The following is a 12,513-nucleotide window of genomic DNA, read 5'->3' as shown; positions in this document are numbered from 1 at the left end:
GGGGAGGCCCTTCTACCCCAAATGAAGCATACCAAAGAAGAGAAGAAGTTGGAGGAGGGGGAGGTGGATTATTTAGGCGGACTTGCCAGAGCAGAGTGTAATTAGTGATATCTCCTGACATTAAGGACCCCAAGGAGGAAGGGGGGGGGGGGCAGGATGAGATGTGTATGCTACTCCAGTGAAACACCCACACACATCGCAGAGGGGAACCGGATGGCGAACAGGCCTCTCCGTGTCTATGCAGGGCTGATGCAAAGCAGAGCTTCGATTAGCGCACACCGATTAGCTGAAGCAAGCATGCTAACTTACCATGACCATATGGATGTCCTGGGAGGTTGTAACGCAATCATAATACTTCTCTCTTCACAGTAATTAATTAATGCAGGCATTATAATGGGCTTGCTTACACAAATACATACAAACAACTCCTTTTTGTAATTTTAAACTTCTAAATAATTCATGTCATATAAATAAAAAATCTTGTATGACTGCAGCAAATGTAATCTATTTGACATGTTATAGCCATGGACTAGCACAATTCATACCTTAACTAAATACCTTGACCTTAACCTTAAAGACCCTGCCATTCGCACATCCTTGACTGCCTCTTAGGCGTGGTTACTCCGCATGATATTCTCATGCAGTGTCTCCTCACCTACGTCATAGTTGTTTTTTTTACCCATTGAAGGAAAGAGGGACAGTGTGGAGAAACTGACCTCAGGGCTCCTCGGGGCTCCTCAGGCTTCCTGGAACTGGGCAGCACTGTATATCAACTGAGCAGGAATCAGTAGTGGGTTAGGGGAGTGTGGGCGGGACTCAGTTCTCCCTGATGACGCAAGAGCCTAGGCTCTCTGGCCATTTCATTAATGGGAAAGAAGGCTCATCGGTCTGGCCCATCGCATAAGGGACCGAGGCGGACAGGAAGACAGAGACAGACTGTCAGATAGACAGACAGACAGACAGACAGACAGACAGACAGAAAGACAGACAGACAGGGAGAGAGGTCGTTATTATGCCATAATATAATTATACCATAAGGTCGTTATGGTATAATTATACTTCAGACCATTTCATTTTCAGCCCACATTTAAGGGTGTGGGAAGAGAAAGAAAAGGCAATGCCAACCAAGACCATTAAGTGTAGAAATGGAGGAAAAAGGGGTTTAAATCACTGCTGTCTTTCAAAGGTCCTTGCATTTCTTTGAAGGTAGCACTGAAACAAAGTTTCAGACGCCATAAAGGCTCTACAGAACACAAATGGCTTGGAGTCCCACAGCTGAAAGTCATGGCACCTGACAAAAATGGGGATGAACGACACAAAGCCATGATGAGAATGTTCAGTAAAAAACTCCCCGTCATGTGGGCTTTCTGATTGGTTCTGAATGACAGACATGTAATCAAAGTTAAAAACAAATCACTTAAAACAAACAAATGAAGTCATCAGAGCAATAAGTGTTTGTTCATTCCTGTATTATGTGAAGGGCTTCTTTTGAAATTTGGTGGCCCTTTGGGCGGGCAATAATCAGGTTTTGGTTGCCCGAAATGTATAAGACAAGCCCAAAATCAAAAAGACGTTGTTTTATATGTAGAAAGGTTTAGTCATGTTGTGGTGTAAATGCTACGTTATGAGATCCGTTATTCGTTATGTGCGCAATTGATCTCACTGAATTCACTAGTATTTTGCATGGAATGTTCGTATGGAATAGCACTAGCAAAGGCATCAAACGTAACTTCACTAATACCTTTCTGATTAATGTGTGCACTTCCTAGCGACATGATCATGATCATCAACTGGTTCACTTTGAGGTTGAAGTTTTTCCTCCAATACGAAAGTCAAAAAAGCAGTAAAGGCTAATAAAGGAGGAGATTTTCTGATCGCCCGTTGGACAGCGTGTTTTGGCTTTGTTCGCCCAAAGAGAAAACTTGATTGTCCCAGGGCGCTGGGGCTGGGGATTTTGCGAGCCCTGTTATGAGTTTAATGTGGAGCATAATCAAGATAGCCATAAAGAACCGAATATCTTCGTCTATCATGCACTTATGTAAATAGATATACAGTATACTATTAGAAAAAAAACAATACTTTACATCAATGTGGCCTCACCTGTCATCAGGTTATGCATTTACAAACATGAATAAGCTGTGTTAAGTTGAAGGATGAAGATGCCATTCAACACTACTTAACCAGATGGCCAACATTAAGTGCTGTAGTTTTCTTTTATCATTAACTATAGCATGCACTTCATGATAGATAATGGAAATGAAATGTAAAGCACTTAAAAATAAGATAATATGATCCTCCAATAATTTGTGCGAAAATGCGCAGAAACTACGTGTGACTATGTTTTTCTAAGAGCAGCTCAGGGAATGTTTTTGAAGCACGGGGGAATGCTGCCTTGTATCACAATCAGGTCATAGCAATCACCTCCAGCCGTGTGTAAATGGTATTCCATTTTGGAGGGACTCATATGTTTGGTTTCTCTTCATAATGTACTCTGCAGATAGCCATTAAACCCCCTCCTTCACGACCCCACTCTCTGAAAGTCTTCATTATGAGAAAATGTGTTTTTCAAAGTGCAGCGATTTTCTCAGTCTGTGGGAAACAGCAGCAATGGTGTTTAAAGAAAGCTGCAGAAAATCACCTTAAGGTGCATTAGTTTTGCAGTTTAGCTTGCTCCATTTTAAATCTGGAATACTGTTTTTTCCTTTAAGGAATCATACCACCATTGCTGCTGTTTCCCACAGACTGAGAAAATCGCTGCACTTTGAAAAACGTATTTTCTCATAATGACGACTTTCAGAGGGTGGGGGTCGTGTAGGAGGGGGTTTATTGGCTATCTGCAAAGTACTATCTTGCTGCTCTTGAGATAAAGCATTACAGGTGTTGTTCTTACCCTTGAGTACAAAGCCAAGTAGTTTAGTGTTGGCACTGTGTCAATGTACATGTTTTTTGTTTGAACAGAGCCTTCGATATTGTTCTTAAGAAACTGCATAGCGAAGCAACAGAAGTACAAATAGACTTCTAAGTCAAGAGAAGCAGAGACCGGTAGAGTAAGCAAAAGCTGTACTCAAGTAAAAGTATTGTTACTTGATAATAATAGTGACTCAAGGAGAAGTAAAAGTACCCATCAAAAAAATGGCTTGAGTAAGAGTACAAATATATGTCATGAAATGACTCAAGTAATGAGTAACTTTTTATAATTATAATATGAATTATGTTTAGATATGGTATTTATTACATCTAATAGGTATATGTATAAGCCTATATTCAAGTGTGGAGTTATGCCCAAAATATATAATTTCACATAAACACACCAGAACATGGCCATCTGCAATTTCAAGTACTACATCACATTCCCCTGAATAATACAATAATAAATAGGAGGTTGGCCTATAGAGCATAACCTTATCTTGTAGGCCTCTCATTTATGTCGCCTTAGCTTCTCCTAAAGTGACACAAGAGACTCAGCAGAGTAAGGATGAATGAGTGAACACTTTCACTACACTCACATCATGTTCTCTAAAGCTATAGTAACTTACATCAATGATGAATGAGTGAACACTTTCACTACACTCACATCATGTTCTCTAAAGCTATAGTAACTTACATCAATGATGAATGAGTGAACACTTTCACTACACTCACATCATGTTCTCTAAAACTATAGTAACTTACATCAATGATGAATGAGTGAACACTTTCACTACACTCACATCATGTTCTCTAAAACTATAGTAACTTACATCAATGATGAATGAGTGAACACTTTCACTACACTCACATCATGTTCTCTAAAGCTATAGTAACTTACATCAATGATGAATGAGTGAACACTTTCACTACACTCACATCATGTTCTCTAAAACTATAGTAACTTACATCAATGATGAATGAGTGAACACTTTCACCACACTCACATCATGTTCTCTAAAACTATAGTAACTTACATCAATGATGAATGAGTGAACACTTTCACCACACTCACACAGTGGCGGCTCCTGAAAAAATTCTCAGGGGGGGCAATTTTTTTTTTTTATGATTAAGGCGACCTATTCAGTAGGTACATTAAGTTATCCGATTTACTCATGCAGCAATACCTTTTTTTCCACTATTGGCAGCAACCAACAGTAATATCTCCCCTCTTTCTACATAGCTAGAGTAGCAAGATACAAGTGGAACGCTATGGAAGAAAGTTACATTCAGGAGCCTTCATAAGCAAACATGATGTGGCTCCACATTAAATTATCCCACTTTTTCGTTATCCACACGTCTCAAATGTTGTATGTTGTAACATAGCTGAACAGGACACATGATATGTCCACTAACAACATAAAGAAGGGGGCAACATACGTCAAAACCAACGATATTTATTGACTGAAAGTATTGGCTTACAAAAGCAAAATAAGTCATCACATAAAAAATTATTCAAAGATAGTTCACACTGTGAAACCTATGAAAAGTGACAGTGGTAAATAGAAATACAGACCGCGTTAGCCACTTCACGACCGCGATTTTCTTTTGTTCCAATTTCCCTCCCTTTGTAGAAAACTGTTGAATGGATACTTTTGGTCTAGGAAGTCCTAATTGTTTTTTTGGTCAATTTATCTTCATTATTACGCTGACTAAAAAGAAGTTTCTGTCAAAGAGCGGATGGAATTGTTGTGCTGAACAGGTGCCATCTTGACATGCCTTTGTCGAAGCTGTGTGACGTCCTTATTGGCTTTTACCATAGCCTTTTGCGTCGCTTACTTATGACTAGACTTGGAGGGGCGAGCCCTCCCGGAAGCCATAGAGAATGCATTGAGAGCTCTGTTTTGTGAAAAAAACGCATTTAACATGGGAGTCAATGGGAAAGGTCTGGGGCGATTTTCATTTCGTCCCAGATCGCCCTGAAGGGGCGGGGCCATTTGAATCTTGACTCTAGGCTGACTGAATGACTGTTACCTGATTCGACAATGACATACAGAGGCAGATAAGACGGTCTAGTGGTAGAATCCGACAGAAAAAATATATGAAATTTACACATGTAGTCGTACAATTGAATTTATACATCAGGAATTTTTTTTTTATTATAATTTTTTTTTTTTTTTTTCCCCTTCTTCTTTTTCCCATAGGCAGTGCGTCGCCCAATCGCCCTTATGGACGAGCCGCCACTGCACTCACATCATGTTCTCAAAAACTATAGTAACTTACATCAATGATGAATGAGTGAACACTTTCACCACACTCACATCATGTTCTCTAAAACTATAGTAACTTACATCAATGATGAATGAGTGAACACTTTCACTACACTCACATCATGTTCTCTAAAACTATAGTAACTTACATCAATGATGAATGAGTGAACACTTTCACTACACTCACATCATGTTCTCTAAAACTATAGTAACTTACATCAATGATGAATGAGTGAACACTTTCACCACACTCACATCATGTTCTCTAAAACTATAGTAACTTACATCAATGATGAATGAGTGAACACTTTCACTACACTCACATCATGTTCTCTAAAGCTATAGTAACTTACATCAATGATGAATGAGTGAACACTTTCACCACACTCACGTCATCTTCTCTAAAGCTTTAGTAACTTACAACAATGAAGAATGAGTGAACACGTTCACCAAACTCACGTCATGTTCTTTAAAGCTATAGTAACTTACATCAATGTAAATACAATATTATATATGTTATACATTTATATGGACCATAATGCTATAGGCCCTACTAAGAAACTGGTTCAATGAGAAATGTTAACTTTAATAACATAATTGAGGTACAAACCAGAGGCCAATGCGGTGTCTACGTTTATATGTCTGTGTAGCCAAAGCAGTCGACATAGTAGGCCAGAAGCTGTGCCTGTGTGAATAAAAAAAAAACAACCATAAATTTGTCCACGTTGGTGGAACAAACTGCCTAGCACTACCAGAGCAGGGGCGTCCCTCTCTACCTTCAAGAAGCTCTTGAAGACCCTACTCTTCAGAGAGCACCTCCCTTCCTGCACTTAAGCAGTGACAGTCCCGCACTTCTTTTTCTTACTATGTCGTTTTCTATTTCTTAAAAAAAAAAAACAGTATTTATTTACACCAGGTTTTATTGCTCTTAGCTTGACTGTTCTCTCCCTTGTACGTCGCTTTGGACAAAAGCGTCTGCTAAATGACTAAATGTGAATGTAAATGTCCAGGGCTCGAATCCGGCTCGCAGTCATTTTCCGATCCCACTCCTAATCTCTCTCCAGCTCATTTCCTGTCTGTCTTCACTGTCCTATCTGATTAAAGGCACCCAGTGCAACTTTCGAGGCTTAAAAGTAAACATTCAATTTCTAGTCTTTTTTACACGTAGTAAGTTTCAATAACTCCATACCATTACATACCGCCATTCAAGAAGCAAAGATGAGACGCCGTTGTGTGGTGAGAACTGATAGAAAATCGATAACAACAACAATCGCCGCCATTTTCTTTATTTTTTTTAACCTACAATAAATAAAGCAGGCTTCCAGTCAATGGAAAAATGGCTTCTCCCCACCGGCGATTGTTGTTGTTTACGATTTTCTATCAGTTCTCACCACACAACGACGTCTCATCTTTGCTCCTTGAATGTCGATATGTAATGGTATGGAGTTATTGAAACTTACTACGTGTAAAAAAGACTAGAAATTGAATGTTTATTTTTCATTGAATGTTTACATAAAGTTGCACTGGGTGCCTTTAAAGACAAAAAAAGCTACGTTTAGCTGTAGGCTACATGTAATACAGAAAGTGTAATGCGTTACTACCCAACTCTGCAGAGAAGATGATATAATACAGGGATTAAAGTATTCCGGCACCGTGCCGGATTTCCGGCATGCGGCGTTTGGCTGCGGAAAAAAAGTCTAATATAATAATAATATATATTTTTTAAACACGTCTCCATATCATCACCGTTACTTTCGAGTTTGTGAGTTCGTCTGCCAATGATATGAAAGGAGCACAACTCTCAGGCGCTCAAAATAAAATTATTAGCCAATCAAAAGTAGATTGGGGTGGGCCTTGTGAAAATGTGCCATCAGCAACGGCGTTTCTATATCGCTCTGCCCTATGCTACGTAGAGACCACTGTCACACCGAAGCAGAGTCAATTCAAGAATCCTTGGGATGATGCCCTCCTAGTTGATAAAGGATTGAAAAATAAATGGCGCTGGGCATGGATAGAAGAGATGGGGAAGGACGGTAAGCCTTTTGGTAGCCAGTGTAAGAAGTTAAGAGAAGCAGGTGCTCTCTTGTGCTCAAGAAAGCTACTGTATGCAACTAGCGGGGGAAAAGTGCTTCCAGTTCTTCCACTTCATGAGTTAGACCCCGCTCATAGAGCAGCTGTTCGCGCTATCCAACACACAACTCTTTTACCTGGAGCAACAACCAGATCTGATGTACCGGCATCAATAACTGACCGTTAATGTGCCCTGAAAAAACGCGTGTGTACGTTCATCGCAGAACACAATCTGTCTTCCAGGCTCGCCCAACACCTGTTGAATTTATGCCAAAAAATAGCTGAAGTCAAAATTGCTTTGACTAAACTGTCAATATCCAATCAGCATGCCAGCTATTTTAACACACGGTTAACACCATAGTCCAAAAGACGTATTTCGGAAAAGCTAAAAACGGCATGTTTTTCTTAAATGTCGACGAAGCCATCAACAACAACATAGACAATGTCCTCGTTCGTTTTTTTGATGAAGATGACAATGCAGCAACACTTGCCAGGCAGGAACATGAATATAGCCAATGCCTCAGCACTTACTGTATGCTAGAATAAAATATGTATATTTTAATTTACGATTATTTCTTTTGAACAAAGTAATTATGGAAATGTTGCAATAGAAATCTACAGTTCACTGTTGCACTTTAACGGTTTAAAAAGTGGATCACTGTCCTTTTTCATATATCCTCAATGAAATGGTTGCAAATCAAATCTTCTTCCACTGACTGAATTTCACATACCCTTATAACATGTCACCTTATGATTGTAGGTGATGATCTTGAAATCTTCCAAGGACAAAGCTTAGCAGCAAAACTTGATATCAAGAGAAATCGTAAATGCTACATGTGTTAGAACCATATTGTAGTGAGGTGGAGTACTATTGCTGACCTTCTTGGGATTGCAGTTTCAAAAGTTCCACCATAATCTGCCATCATTCATTTCTAAATGTTTTTTTGTTTGTTTTTTTGACCCTGTAAATGTGTCCTCGCCACAGGACCACACACCCCCTTGCACTCAACCACATACAAAAAAAGTTCAGGCACAGGATTTTTTTTTGCTTTAACCCCTGATAATAGCACTCATTTGTGTGGACTGCAGATGAAATACATTTTTCAAACTGTCAAGAAAGTCTTAAATCAGTCACATTTTATGGATGGATGGGTTGGATGGTAGCTCAAAGAAATAACTCTTTTTAAAAAAAAAACACACAACACAGAAACATTGCTTTTCTTAGATAACATCTTACGGTAGTAATGCCTCCATTTTTTGTTTCACTAATTGCCTTGAAGAATGTAATTCATTGTCAGGTATTAACCATTATTGCACTGCACTCCTGATCTTATGCAGTAGCCTATATGTAATAACTGAGCACAACCATATATTAAGGTTTCCATATACTGGAATTTCAAATGATAAAAGCATAATGACAATCATAACATTTTAGATTGAGTAATTTTAATTAATGTGAAAAGGGGAAACAGGTAGTGACCAGCTTTCTTCATAAACTTCAGGCTTAAAAACGTTGAGTCCCCTTCCTCCCTCCTCACCCTAACCCCTTGGCTGCTATCTGATTTTCATAAGCAATTGATGACTGTGCAAAACATCATCTCCATGCGCAAAAAATGTGAGAAGTGAAAGATTCATTGACAGCCCAGTGTCATTGGTGATCTGAGTATGGATGCCTGTGTTGCGACACTCTATTGATTCGAGAGAGGGAACATTTTATTACTATCTCTCCGCCTCCGAGCCTTCTGGGAGACAAATTGGCCCTGGCACGGCATTGGGCATTTTCCCCAACAAATCAAAGTCAGTGCAATTTATCACCAAGCCTGAAAGCCCCCAACATGGACACACACACACACACACACACATGCACGCACACACACATACACACACACACACACACACACACACACACACACACACACACACACACACACACACACACACACACACACACACACACACACACACACACACACACACACACACACACACACATACACTTGCACACACACACACACACACACACACACACACACACACACACACACACACACACACACACAGAGGGAGAGAGAAAGCAAAGACAAAGTGATTCTATTTCAATACATGTAGCCTCTCGTGTTGATGCACAATTTGTTCTTTAACATAATACACAAGCCCTCTCCATAAAAACTATGGTTCTTTATCTTTAATTTCAAAGGGAGCACCATTCCAAATATGTCACCCAATTAAACGCTCACCAGGCCGAGGCGTGCTTAGACTGGTGGTTCCTGGGAAACTCGAGAGCCTCCACTGGTGTGTCCGCCCACTCACTCGGAGCGCCATGCAGTTCAGTAAGGGAAAGGGAAAGGGAGAGGGAGAGAGAGAGAGGGAGAGAGAGAGAGAGAGAGAGAGAGAGAGAGAGGTAGCACATTAGGGCTTCATCTGAAGCTGCTGCCAAACAGCTCATTGCTTTCTCAGGCTCCACACATTACACAGAGCTCTTTGGCACAGCAACGCTTGGCTTTGACATATCGCTGTTGGATTGTTCACCGTCAAGCAAATGGGAAATGGTTGTTGGCAGTGAAACACTGAGTTGATTAGCCTACAATGTCGTATGTTACTTGAGTGTGTGTTACACATATTAAAAAACACAAGTAGTGGATACAAAAAAAATTCTCTCTGTAATGTGGTTTTAGACAGTACAGTACATAATCACTGCAAACAAAAGAGAGAGTTGTGGTCTAGAACTGCTTCGAGTTCTGTTTGCATTTCTAACTAAATACCCCATATAGATTATTTAGTATACAGTATATTGTTTTGTTTTTCATAAGATTACATTTTCAGTGCACATTCAAAATAATTAGCTGGCAGGGTATTGTGTCTTTGTCAAGTATAGGAGAGCTGAACTGTGTTGAAATCTTCATTGCTGACCTCACAGTCAAGTCTGGAGAGTTGCCAGACACCATTTCTTCTCTCTAAGAGTATCTGGTTTTGTTATAGCATTCATTATACAAAGCCAGCTAGTTTAAGTTTCCAAACGTATTGCTTAGGACAGCTTTTAAACAGCTTCTATAGCTCCTAATATTGAAAACAAGCCATATAGTATAGTCACCGCAAACTTCTAGAGCACAAAGCCAATGATGGGGGTCACTATCAATATGAAGAAATATCAGACCTCAAATTGTTGGGATAGACGGTTCAATTCAATGAAACTTTTTGCAACATTGTGAGGAGGTGTCATAAAGGAGTAGAGCAGCTTCACTACACCAACCCAAATTGAACAAATGGACTGATTCAGTTGTGTAAGAGCAGAGAGGGAAGGTGAGGAAACTAATCTTACGATCTGAACTTCTTTTGAGAGGAACTTTATTTCCATGAAAAACTGATAGCAATGTACTACACGGAAAGAAACTGATAGGGACTGCCAATTCACTCATACTCTGTCAGTCTGAAGTTCTTTTGTTGTTGTACCTCTTATGTCATCATGAGCTGAAAGCTGACATTCTGGTTTTGACATGTATTATATCAATCAGATTGAGGACACTCCCTTGAATTCCCATGGCAAATCTGATTTGTTTGATAAAAAAAATTGCTCAGAAAACTGAAACATCATTCCTGAAAGCAGTGCCCAAAGTTAATTTAGTATTTTAGTGTAATATGTGTTATTTAGTGTTTTTTTTATTATTATTATTATTATATCTATGCCGATTTAGTTTTTTTCAATGCGTAGGGTAAAGTCTCTGTTTCAGCTTCATAGGTTGGTGTGTAAGATATTTCAGTAGATACTGAGTCATCAAGCTGACTGGAAATCTGCTGAACCGGCACCCCCGTCAAACTCTCATTTCAGTCTTTCAGCAAGAGCTCAGTCTCATTCGACAGATTTATTTTTGCTGAGTCAGAGATCTGATAAAGCCATATGTTGCCAGGCACACCAGCTACACTGGAAGGATCTCGCTGAATGATCACTCGAGGGAAGCCAACCCTGCAAAGTTCTTAAGCCCAACCGACCCAATGCACACCAGCAAGGCAAAGCATTTTCAGCTTTTTTCTCTGTGGTCTAACACTGTTCAGCAGATCACACTTTGTATTATTCACCTGTTGTTACATTGTAATTACACAATTATATAAAACCTAGTAAATTGCAATCTGTGGCCTAACAATGAATACATTATATCGGTACTTTGTTCTTACCAATAGTAAGGTGAGGTTTGAGGATCGGATTAGTGTTAGTAGTATATATAGTTACAGAGTAGAATTGTGCTTTAACATGTTGATTGTGGATGTGTTACACTTATACTTGATGGTATAATTACAGCATATGAAGTGGTACGTTATAATGTTGTGTCTGTTATAATGTGTAATGTTCTTTATGAGAGGTCTCCAAACTGGTTCTAATCATATGTATAGAGTCTTGCAAGACAGGAGTTAGTTGGCACAATATAAGGAGAATCTTAAAAAATACATTAAAAGTCATTGCTAGTGCATTGGACAGATGCCTTTTATAACACAGATAAACATCAAAGGCTTCCTGTGCCCTTCTTTCTCAAATGGAATGATTGCTTTGAGTCAAATGACGTAAAGCACATGTACTCCGGAAGCATCATCATTATGCATTCATTTTATTTCTCTTCATTGAGCCGAGGCAGCGCATGTATCTACTTTGCAGAAACACTGCAAAGCAGCCACAGAGAATGCACCCCCCCCCCCCCCACACACACACACACATACAAACACGCACACGCGCACACTCACTCACACACACACAGGCACACAAACACGCACACACAAACAAACACGCACACACTCTCACAAACACTCTCTCTTACACACACACACACACACACACACACACACACACACACACACACACACACACACACACACACACACACACTGACTCACACACACTCACACACCCTCCCACCACCTCCAGTACCTACATAAATACAGACGAGAAATAAAACACTCTGTGCTTGTCCATTCCTGGTTTTTACATTCAGTACCTTTTAGTTATCTGTCTCCCTTTTGATGTTAAAAAGGATGATAAATGATTCAATGTTACATATTTAGCAGAAGATGAAATTCAAGCAATCACGGACATGGAGTTCCTTTGAACCAGGGCACAATAGCGAGGCCCAATAAGACGTACCTAAATGACTGGTACACAGCTGTAAGCAGCGGCAGGGAGCTCTTTTGAGCCGTAGGTGAGCCCACGCATGGCCAATATTAAGTTGCAAATCGATTTGTGCATGCAGAATTGCCTGGTTAACCTTGCATGCTCCCAATT

General features: G+C 39.8%; 1 protein-coding gene across 1 annotated transcript in view; it reads left to right on the top strand.

Annotated features, from left to right (window-relative positions):
* The window catches only part of gabrg3 (gamma-aminobutyric acid type A receptor subunit gamma3), a gene marked incomplete at both ends in the record, with an annotated part of 145,501 nt that overhangs the window by 64,753 nt on the left and 68,235 nt on the right, over positions 1–12,513 (top strand). The gene's annotated exons all lie outside the window — the stretch shown is intronic.

Source organism: Sprattus sprattus, assembly GCF_963457725.1.
Source record: "Sprattus sprattus genome assembly, chromosome: 2".
NCBI classification, from domain to species: domain Eukaryota; kingdom Metazoa; phylum Chordata; class Actinopteri; order Clupeiformes; family Clupeidae; genus Sprattus; species Sprattus sprattus.
Note: the sequence above shows the minus strand (reverse complement) of the source record. Positions and strands in the feature narration are given on the sequence as shown.